Source organism: Syngnathus acus, unplaced genomic scaffold, assembly GCF_901709675.1.
Source record: "Syngnathus acus unplaced genomic scaffold, fSynAcu1.2, whole genome shotgun sequence".
In the NCBI taxonomy this organism is placed as follows: domain Eukaryota; kingdom Metazoa; phylum Chordata; class Actinopteri; order Syngnathiformes; family Syngnathidae; genus Syngnathus; species Syngnathus acus.
The window spans coordinates 57235-68016 of record NW_023590244.1 but is presented as its reverse complement, the minus strand read 5'-3'; the positions used below and the strand labels follow the sequence as shown (position 1 = coordinate 68016).

The window sequence follows — 10782 nt, the reverse complement described above, 5'->3', positions numbered from 1 at the left end:
AATCTCTCAGAACAGTCACTTAAAAATAAACACAAGAACACACACAGGTGAGAAATCTTAGTCCTTCTCAGTTCCTGGCCCAAGATTGTTAGGGTTGACAAATTACAGTGGAGCCTCGGTTTTCAAACGTCCCGGTTCTCGAACAAATCAGTATTCGAACAAAAAATTCGAGATTTTTTTGCCTCGGATGTCGAACCTCGCGAGATGAGCCGAGAGGACCCGCATGCCAACTGACTCCGTTCGTTATTACATTCTCCTTACTCTGAGGATTGCATCAACTCTAATCATGCCTCCAAAGGAAGCAAGTGGGAGCAGTAAAGCCATTCTAAAACACAAAGACGCTCCTAAAGCAATGCGACAGTGAGCGCCCGGCGCGCTGCGGTTGCCCGATCGGACCAAATTAAGCTCCCTGCACACTGAGGTCCACTTAAATTTTGGAAAGTCCATTAGGACTTTAAAAATATTTTCTAAATTTTAGCGACGGCTCTGTCGCAATAATGCAACCAGCGCGGTGCAGTTGCGCGGTCGGCGGCGCGCTACGGTTCCGTGTTTGGCGGTGCGCTGCAGTTGCGCGATCGGACAAAATTAAGCTCCCTGCGCACTGAGGTCCACTTAAATTTTGGAAAGTCCATTCGGACTTTAAAATATTTTCTAAATTTTAGCAACAGCTCTGTCACAATAATGCGACCAGCGCGGTGCAGTTGCGCGCTCGGCGGCGCGCTACGGTTACGCGTTTGGCGGTGCGCTGCAGTTGCGCGATCGGACAAAATTAAGCTCCCTGCGCACTGAGGTCCACTTAAATTTTGGAAAATACATCAGGACTTTAAAAATATTTTCTAAATTTCAGCGACGGCTCTGTCACAATAATGCGACCAGCACGGTGCAGTTGCGCGTTCAGCGCTGCGCTGCAGTTGCGCGATCGGACAAAAGTGCGCAAATGAAAAAAATGGTTAAAAAAGGCGGGTTTTTTTGCTTGGAATGGATACATTTTTTTTTCCGTTATTTGTAAAGGGAAAACATTATTCGGAATTCGAACGATTCACTTCTGGAACAGCCTTCTTGAATGGATTGTGGTCGAAAACCGAGGCTCCACTGTTCTTGATTGTATGATTATGTTGGAATGTAGACTATATTGATTAACCAGTTGCTGAGGGGAACAAACTCCCCCTCCTGCCCTGTTTTCTCTCAATAAATATGTCCTTATATGTTCAGAGTTTCTGAATAGATATTTGAAAGAGTAATATGGGAAATGACTTTAAAATATATGTAGTCTCCGCTCAGCATCCTTCGCCATTTAAAGAATGACAGTTTCAAGGCTGAATTCGTGTGTCACATGACGTGCGTTCGCGTCGCACCGGAAGTCATGTCATGCAGCCTGATAATTGGCAAAAAAAAGACTTTCTGAGGATGCAGCTTGTGAATTTAGACACAGTGAGTGAATCTTTTTTTGCAAGACCAGTTCTCTTGCTAGCAATGAGGCTTTAACACCTACCGCTAATCAAAAATTCAAACACACTACAACCAAGCAGGGTTAACAGATGTAGCTGTCTGTCAGACCCTAGTGGGAATTTAACTCACACCCTCTGAGTTACAATTCTAATGCTCTTATCACTAAGCTACGTGGCCTTGCTTGGCAAAACTGTGTCAACCTTTTAGAAGATTGACCAAAAGAAACGCTTGAAAATGTAGTCTAAACAGGACTGTAAGCCAAAATTTCCCTTAAGATCCTCAAAGACAATAACAACTCATCACACAACTGCTGGTCACCAGTACCATGGACAAGATATGTGGAATTACACCCTCAACTCTTATAAATCGAGCTTGCGCAGTAAATGCTTAGTATACAATCAGGCCTCAGTGAGAATTGAACTCACGACCCCTGGTTTACAAGACCAGTGCTCTAACCACTGAGCTACAAGGCCTGTTCTACTGTAAAACTAAAAACTATTCAACTACAATAAGTAAGATGGCGGCGCGTGCGCACGCTGCGGCCTCTCTCTGTCCCGATCGGTGTTTTGTTTTGTCGTTTAATGTGGGTTTGTCCGACAGTTTTGTGTGTTCGTCTCGTCGTACCGGGTTGTGCTACAGGTGCGGCGGGCTGGTTCTGCTCGACATCGGCGAAAGCGAGTTTTGTGGCGATCTGGACTTTGAAGCGGGGACATTAAAGGCGCTCGGTCTGCTCCGTCCTGGAGCGTCGCCGGACTCGCCTGCTATTCCTCCCCCCGGTTGGGCGTCCGGGCCAGGCTGGCGGCCAACCCAGCTCGCCCGGCCGTGCCTTCCATTCTTCTGTCGAACGTTCGATCGCTGGACATCAACATGCCTGCTGAGTTCTACGGACCGGACAGTGCGTGACTGTTGTGCGTCTGGAGCGGATGGCGTGCTATCGGGCGGACCGGGCCATTGTACGAGGGGGAACATCGCGAGGAGGTGGACTGTGCGTCTACATCCGTGACGAATGGTGCCGGCACTCTGTTGTGGGATGCCAGCACTGCACCACTGGCGAAGTTTGTGATCTCCAGGCTGTTGGGGTCCTGAACTCTCTCCCCCGTTGTTTTACTTGTGTGTTGATCGTGTGCTGTGTCTCGTCACCGTGGGATAGGGGGAACGACATTTCGGTTTCTTTGTGTGTCTTAGCATGAAGGAATTGACAATAAAGCTGACTCTGACTCTGACTCTGATATTACAAAGTGGAAATCAGGATGTCACCACGTTTACCTCCCATGCTACTATTCTGCGAGCAAGCAAGGCTAGATAGCTTGGCCAAGTTTGAGAATCAGTTAGCGTGCTCGAACCTCTGGTTGGAGCTGGTGGTTGAAGCTGGTGGTTGAAGCGCTGGTTTTTATGTACAAGTTTGAATGTGACAACAGCCAGGAACAGCCATGATTAATGAGAAACAGGAGGCCGAGCCAGAGCAACTTTGATAAAAGAGGAGGGGAAAGAGAAGGAAGAAGAGGATATCTACAGTATGCCCTCAACTTGTCTCTCGTTGAAAAGTATAGATGAGGGTCAACGTGAGGTGAGCAAAGGGGCGGAGCCTGCAAGAAGCAGCTCTCGTCAACACATGACAACAGAAGATAATGGAGCCCACCGTGGAGAATCGCAAGCAGACGACCTCTTAGCTCCAACATCAGATTGTGATGACATGTTGTCACATGCTTCTGATGCTGCAGATGATGAGTCAGAAGTTGATATTTTATACCAAACACTGGAAATGTTCTCAGTGTTGGAAAATGTTTGCTCATAAGAGGAGTTTGAAACTACACCTAAGAATACACACAGGAGGGAAACATTTTTCCAAAGATTCTCTCAGAAGAGGCACTTAACAAGTCACATGAGAACCCAGACTGGGGAGAAACGTTTTTCCTGCTCAGTTTGTGGCCAAAAATTCTTTCAGAAGGGTGACTTGCAAACACACACAAGAACCCACACCAGTGAGATATCTTTTTCCAGATCACTTTGTGGCCAAAGATTCTCTCAGAAGGTAAACTTAAAAATACTACATGCAAGAACACACTCAGGTGAAAAATATTTTTTCTGCTCAGTTTGTAGCCAAAGATTCTCTCAGACGGGACACTTAAAAACACATTCAAGGGCACACACAGGAGAGGAACCATTTTCCTGCTCAGTTTGTGGCCAAAGATTCTCTCAGAAGGTAAACTTAAAAACACGTGGAAGAACACACACAGGTGAAAAACATTTTTCCTGCTCAGCTTGTGGCCAAAGATTCTCAGAGAAAGGAAGCTTGAAAAGACACACAAGAACCCACACTGGTGAGAACCCTTTTTCCTGCTCAGTTTGTGGCCAAAGATTCTCTCAGAAGGTAAATTTAAAAACACATGCAAGAACACACACAGCTGAAAACCCTTTTTCTTACTCAGTTTGTGGCCGAAGATTGTCAGAAAAGGGAAACTTAAAAAGACACACAAGAACCCACACTGGTGAGAAAACCCTTTTTCTTGCTCAGTTTGTGGTCAAAGATTTTCAGAGAAGGGACAGTTCAAAACACATACAAGAACACACACAGGTGAGAACCCTTTTTCCTGTTTAGTTTGTGGCCAAATATTCTCTCAGAAAGTAAACTTAAAATCAAATGCAAGAACACACACTAGTGAAAAACCTGTCTCCTACTCACTTTGTGGCCAAAGATTCTCTCTGAAGAGAAACTTCAAAATCCACTAATTGTCGGACACCACGAGCGGTTACCTAATATGCAAGGCCTTTTTTTGGGGGGTTTGGCGCCACTGTGGGTGGCAGCCACCCAGCAGTGTTCTCTCTTTTCCTCTTTATTTCCTTCTTTTCTCCTTTTTCTTTCTTTCTATTTGTCCATTCGGCAATGCTGGTGCCTTCTATCGCACCTCGGCGTGTGCAGATTGTTTCGGATCGGATATTTTTTTTCCCTGGGAGATGGGATGGCTGCACACATTGGTCGGGACCGGCGTGACTCTACGACGGCCATCCTGTTCATCCGGCCGATGCTGACCAGATCCCTCGCTTTGGCCTCGCAGCCGCGACCCGTGTGGGAGGTCCGCTCCCTCGTGCTCGTTGAAGCCAATGACCTTCGCCGTACCAGCCCCATGGTGACTATCTGCACGTGCCCCGACTAGGTGCCCAGGACGCTGCTCACGCGTTTGCCTGTTTTGTGATGTTTTACCGATTTACGACCACGGTCCATTGGGCGCCGTTGAACTTGACTGCCCTTACACCTGTTTATGGACCCCGTGGAGGCTATTTAGCGTGTTTTGGGGTGTTCTTTGGAATTGAAGGGGGCTGGTTGGCCGGTGTTACTTTTTTCCTTTGTCTTGTTGCTTTGGTTTGATGGCTTTTAACTTTCGCACTTACTGGCTTTCTTTGTGGCGCCGTTGTGTGGCAGCCTTATAGGAGCCTATTGAGTTGCGCTCATGTCATCTGAGTGTCTTTTACATACCCGCTCTATACTGCTGGGGCCTGAATTTCCCCACTCCCGGGGATCTATAAAGTTTCAATCAATCAATCAATCAATCAATCAACCAACCAACCAATCAATCAATCAATCAATCAATCATCTGACTTAGCTCCCACAATTGTCATGCTGTTATGTTTTGTGAGTTGTTTTTGTCTTGTCCTGTTCGTCGTATTGTCACTTCCTGTTTTGTTTTGGTAACTCTCCTCTCGTTTCAGTTCGTGGGTCCTTCCTCTGTGTGTCAGGCTACTTGTCTTCCCTGATCCCAATTGTGTGCACCTGTGTCTTTGGTCCTAATTGTCTGCACCTGTGTCCTCACCTTTCTATGTGTATTTAGCCAGCGTCTTCCCCTTGTCTTGTGCCAGTGCGTCTTGTCCCGTCTTGAGCACCAGCGATCGCGTGAGTAACAGATATAACTTTAGAGAACCTAGTTTAGAAGATACCTTTTTTTTGTCAAGCCTGAGCCCTGTGTTTTTCAGGGGTTTTTTTTGCCACCGTGTTTTCCCTCGTTTTGAGGTGCTTTTGGTTTTTGCTGTCTCCAGCCAACTCAGTGGCCTAGTGGTAGAGTGTCTGCCCTGAGACTTGGAAGGTTGTGGGTTCAAACCCCGGCCGGGTCATACTAAAGACTATAAAAATGGGACCCATTGCCTCCCTGCTTGGCACTCAGCATTAAGGGTTGGAATTGGGGGGTTAGATCACCAAATGATTCCCGAGCGCGGCACCACTGCTGCTCACTGCTCACCTCTCCCCCAGGGGATGGATTAAAATCACATGGGGATGGGTTAAATGCAGAGGACAAATTTCACCACACCCAGATGTGTGTGTGACGATCATTGGGACTTTAACTTTAACTTGTTTTCCCTCTTTTTGAGGCGCTTTTGTTTTTCTGTGCTGTCTCCAGCCTGTTCGAATAAATACCTTTTGTTGGCACTCTGCATCCGAGTCCTCTCCCTGATCCAAACCTGACAACAATAGCTCCTACAAGATGTCTCCCGGGTCTCTTAGCTCTTAGCTGGCTCGTATCTTTGTTTGTTAGCCTTGGAAACTCCTCTATCTTGTTTAGCAGTGTGTCCTCAATTGCTTCTGAGGAACGGTGACACTCTTCAACCCGTTCCCAAATCATCTTTACGCCTCCAGCGGGTACTGCATGAACCCTTTTCACCTGTTCTGCAGATCTTGGACCTAGCCACCTTGTTAGTAGGTCGAACTCCTCTCTTTCTGATAAATTTACGTAAGTCTTTAGTCGCGCCAATAAATGATACTTTCCATGTCCAATAGTTTTGCGGTTTGTCGTCAAATTGCAGTAAACCAACGCTGACGAGTTACCGTATTTTCACGATTAAAACGTGCACTGTAATAAAAGGCGCAGTCTCAGTTATGTGTGCCATGACTGTGTTTAACACACATAGGGCGCACCTCATCATAGGGCGTGGGTTTTATATATACAATCCACGCCCACACTTGCCCCGTTAACGTTCTCATGGCGCTCTCAACTACGTCCGCCTTACAACAACACACACACACCCACACACGCACACGCACACATACACATACACACACACGCACGCACACACACAAATACACACACGCAGCAGTGACTCTCCAATACACATCGATACCAAATGATCAGGTGACGCTTTCCCGCCTTTATAAAACCTTCTGAGATGGAGGGTGTTGTTACATCTGCTGAAGTGCCATGTGTACTGACCGCCATTAAACAACCCAAGATCTTGCCAATAAAGAACCAACCGTTACTCCACATCTTAGTTTTCCTGACCCAACAACGGACATCATCAACAACACGCAACAGCCGTTGATGGAATCGAACCCGCACTTTCTTAACTGTGAAGCGGACATGCTAACCAGTTCCCCACCGAGCCGCCAAAGAGTATAAATATTACTATATTGAGTCAAATACAAACCAAATTACAGATACAGTGGAGCCTCGGTTTTCGACCACAATCCGTTCCAGAAGGCTGTTGGAGAAGTGAATCGTTCAAATTCCGAATCATGTTTTCCCATTACAAATAATGGAAAAAAATGTAAAATTTAAATTTAAAAACCCAGCCTTTTTAAAGTATTTTTTCATTTGTACATTTTTGTCCGATCGCGCAACTGCAGTGCTTAGCCGACCGCGCAACTGCTGGTCGCATTATTGTGTCAGAGCGGTCGCTAAAATTTAGAAAATATTTTTAAAGTCCTGATGTACTTTCCAAAATTTAAGTGGACCTCAGTGCGCAGGGAGCTTAATTTGGTCCGATCGCGCAACCGCAGCGCGCCGGGCGCTCACTGTATCCAAGATGGCGGCGCCCCAGTTGGCCGCGGCCGCAACGGGTCTCAACAAACGACGTGTATTTTCACAAAATATGTCGCCTAGGACACTACGAACAACACAAAGTTTAGTTTATCCATCCAGTAGATTAGTGTATGATCGCCAGCGCCTGCTGGAGGTACGGTCATCAAGTGTTTTCGGACTCGTAGCCACAACTACCCTAGTCTGTTTGCGTAGCCTCGGAGTGCTTAGGGCGCTAGCCCCAGAAGCTCACGACTCAGCGGGCTCGCCGGGCAGCACACGCCGGAGGAGGAGTAAGCGTAGGCGGTGTGACCGGCGGCGAAAGCGCGGCTGTCGAGGTGGGCTAACGGCTAAGCTTAAAGCTAACCCCTACAAACCGCCGCTTCCATCCATCTTCCTCTCCAACGTCCGCTCACTGGATAATAAAATGGACCATCTAAAACTGGAACTCTCTTCAAAGAGGGAAATTAGAAACTGCTGCGCTCTCATCCTGACGGAGACATGGCTGAACTCATCAATGCCGGACAACGCCGTTAGCCTGGAGGGGCTCGCTACATTCCGCGCCGACAGAAACAGCGAGCTAAGCGGTAAATCCCGAGGAGGTGGGCTGTGTGTCTACATCAACAACAACTGGTGCAAAAATGCTAGATCTGTCGCCAGTTTCTGCTCTTCGGACATCGAGCTTTTGACTGTTAACTGCAGACCCTTCTACCTGCCCAGAGAGTTTACTGTTGTTAGCATCACGGCTGTGTATGTGCCTCCCAGCGCTAATACTAAAGAGGCCATGAGTGTTCTCTATCGGACAATCAGTGAGCTGCAATCCACGCACACAGAGGGGGTTTTCATCATTGCTGGGGACTTCAACCAGGCTAGCATGAAGACTATTCTCCCTCATTTTTACCAACACGTGGATTTTCCAACTCGGGGAGAGAATACTCTGGACTTGGTTTACACCAATATAAAGGATGCATTCAGAGCAGCCCCCCGCCCCCACCTCGGCTCTTCAGACCACCTATCTGTTATGCTAATCCCTGCATACAGGCCCCTGCTGATCAGAGCAAAACCCACAGTGAAGCAGGTGAGGGTGTGGTCTGAGGGGGCCATGGAGGCACTCCAGGACTGCTTTGAGTGCTCTGACTGGGACATGTTCAAATCAGCAGCAACATATGACAATCAGATCGACATTGATGAGTACGCCATGACTGTGTCAGCCTACATCAACAAATGCTCCGAGGACGTCAGCACCACTAAGAACATCATCACCCGAGCCAACCAATGACCCTGGATGACTGAGGATGTACGTCATACGCTACGAGCACGGAACTCAGCCTTCAAGTCTGGCGACAAGGAGGCACTGAGGACAGCGAGAGCCAACTTGAACCGTGCCATCAGGCTAGCGAAGCGTAGCCACAGTCGAAAAATTCAGGATTTTTTCCACGACGCCAATAACACCAGGAGTATGTGGCAAGGCATACGGGCGATCACGGACTACAACTTTCCCTCCCCCCCGGTGGGTGAGGTTGATGCTGACTTCCTAAATGGTCTAAATAACTTCTTTGGGCGTTTTGAGGCACTAAACAGCACTCCTGCAGTTAAAACTGTTCCCCACCAGGAAGAGGAGGCCCTCTGCCTTGACTCAGCCGACGTGTGGAGGACTCTGAGAAGAGTCAACCCACGTAAGGCCCCAGGCCCCGACAACATACCTGGGCGGGTGTTCAAGGAATGTGCAGGCCAGCTGGCTGGTGTCATCACAGACATTTTTAACATCTCGCTGGACCAAGCCAAAGTGCCAGTGTGCTTCAAGGCTGCCTCCATCATTCCGGTGCCGAAGAAACCTCAAATCACCTCATGGAATGACTACAGACCTGTGGCACTGACTCCCATCATGATGAAGTGCTTCGAAAGGCTGCTCAAAGATCACATCGTCTCCAGACTCCCCCCAACATTCGATCCGTTCCAGTTTGCCTACCGGCAGAACCGCTCTACTGAGGATGCCATCTCCTCCGTTCTTCACCTGAGCCTGGCTCACCTGGAGGAGAGGAACACCCACGTGCGGTTGCTGTTCCTGGACTTCAGCTCAGCGTTTAACACCATCATTCCACAACATCTGGTGGAAAAACTGGAACACCTGGGCTTCAGCACCCCCCTTCGGAACTGGCTGCTAGACTTCCTCACCAACAGACCTCAGTCAGTCCGGGTCGGACAGAACACCTCAGATGTCATCACCCTCAGCACAGGCTCCCCTCAGGGCTGCGTCCTGAGCCCCCTGCTGTTCACCCTGATGACACACGACTGCGCCCCCAGGTTCACCACCAATCACATCGTGAAGTTTGCAGACGACACAACGGTGGTGGGCCTCATCAGGGACAACAACGACCTGGACTACAGAGAGGAGGTGGAGCAGTTGGTGGGCTGGTGCAGAGAAAATAGCCTGATCCTGAATGTGGAGAAGACAAAGGAGATCATCGTCGACTTCAGGAAGAACCAGCCTCACCACGCTCCACTGATCATCAACAGCTCAGCTGTGGAGGTGGTCAGCAGCACTAAATTCCTGGGAGTCCACATCACAGACGACCTCACCTGGACTGTGAACACCACAACACTGGTCAAGAGGGCACAGAAGCGCTTGTACTTCCTGCGGAGGATGAGGAGAGCCCACCTGCCCCCACCCATCATGAGGACGTTCTACCGAAGCACCATAGAGAGCATTCTGACAAGCTGTCTCTCGGTGTGGTGTGGAGGTTGCAGCGCCTCCGATTGGAAGAACCTGAGGAGAGTGGTGAGGACAGCAGAGAGGATCATCGGGGCTCCTCTTCCCTCCATTCAGGACTTGTCATCCCAGCGCTGCGTGTCCCGAGCCCGTAATATTATCAGTGACCCATCACACCCCCACCATGGACTGTTCTCCCTGCTGCCCTCAGGGAAGAGGTTTCGCAGCATCCGCTGCAGGTCCACCAGGTTCTGCAATAGTTTTTTCCCTGCTGTCGTCAGACTGTTGAACATTCAAACGTAGTATTCCTCTGCACACTTGTAAATACTGCTTTTGTCTCCTGCACTGTTTACATACTTTATCACTGCTGCACTTTGTACTTTATAATTATCTTATTTCATATTTTTATATAGAATGTCACTTTTTTAACCAGCCGAAATACCACTACATTGTTGAAAGCCGTATGCAACGACATTTCGTTTTGTACACACCTAGTGTTGACAAAATGACAATAAAGTTCTGTCTAAGTCTAAGTCTAAGTCACTGTTGCATTGCTTTAGGAGCGTCTTTGTGTTTTAGGATGGCTTTACTGCTCCCACTTGCTTCCTTTGGAGGCATGATTAGAGTTGTTGCAATCCTCAGAGTAACGAGAATGTAATAACGAACGGAGTCAGTTGGCATGCGGGTCCTCTCGGCTCATCTCGTGAGGTTCGACAATCGAATTTCGTTCGACATCCGGAGCAAAAACGTCTCGAATTTTTTGTCCAAATACTGATTTGTTCGAGAACCGGGACGTTCGAAAACCGAGGCTCCACTGTAAAACAACTTAACACCGACTTT

The 10782-nt window shown here is 48.2% G+C and overlaps 1 non-coding gene across 1 annotated transcript; it reads right to left on the bottom strand.

Moving 5' to 3' along the window:
* Positions 1-1849: 1849 nt before the first annotated feature.
* On the bottom strand, positions 1850-1922 carry trnat-ugu. Its single transcript has one exon. It is a non-coding gene; the product is annotated as a tRNA-Thr (tRNA).
* Positions 1923-10782: the final 8860 nt, after the last annotated feature.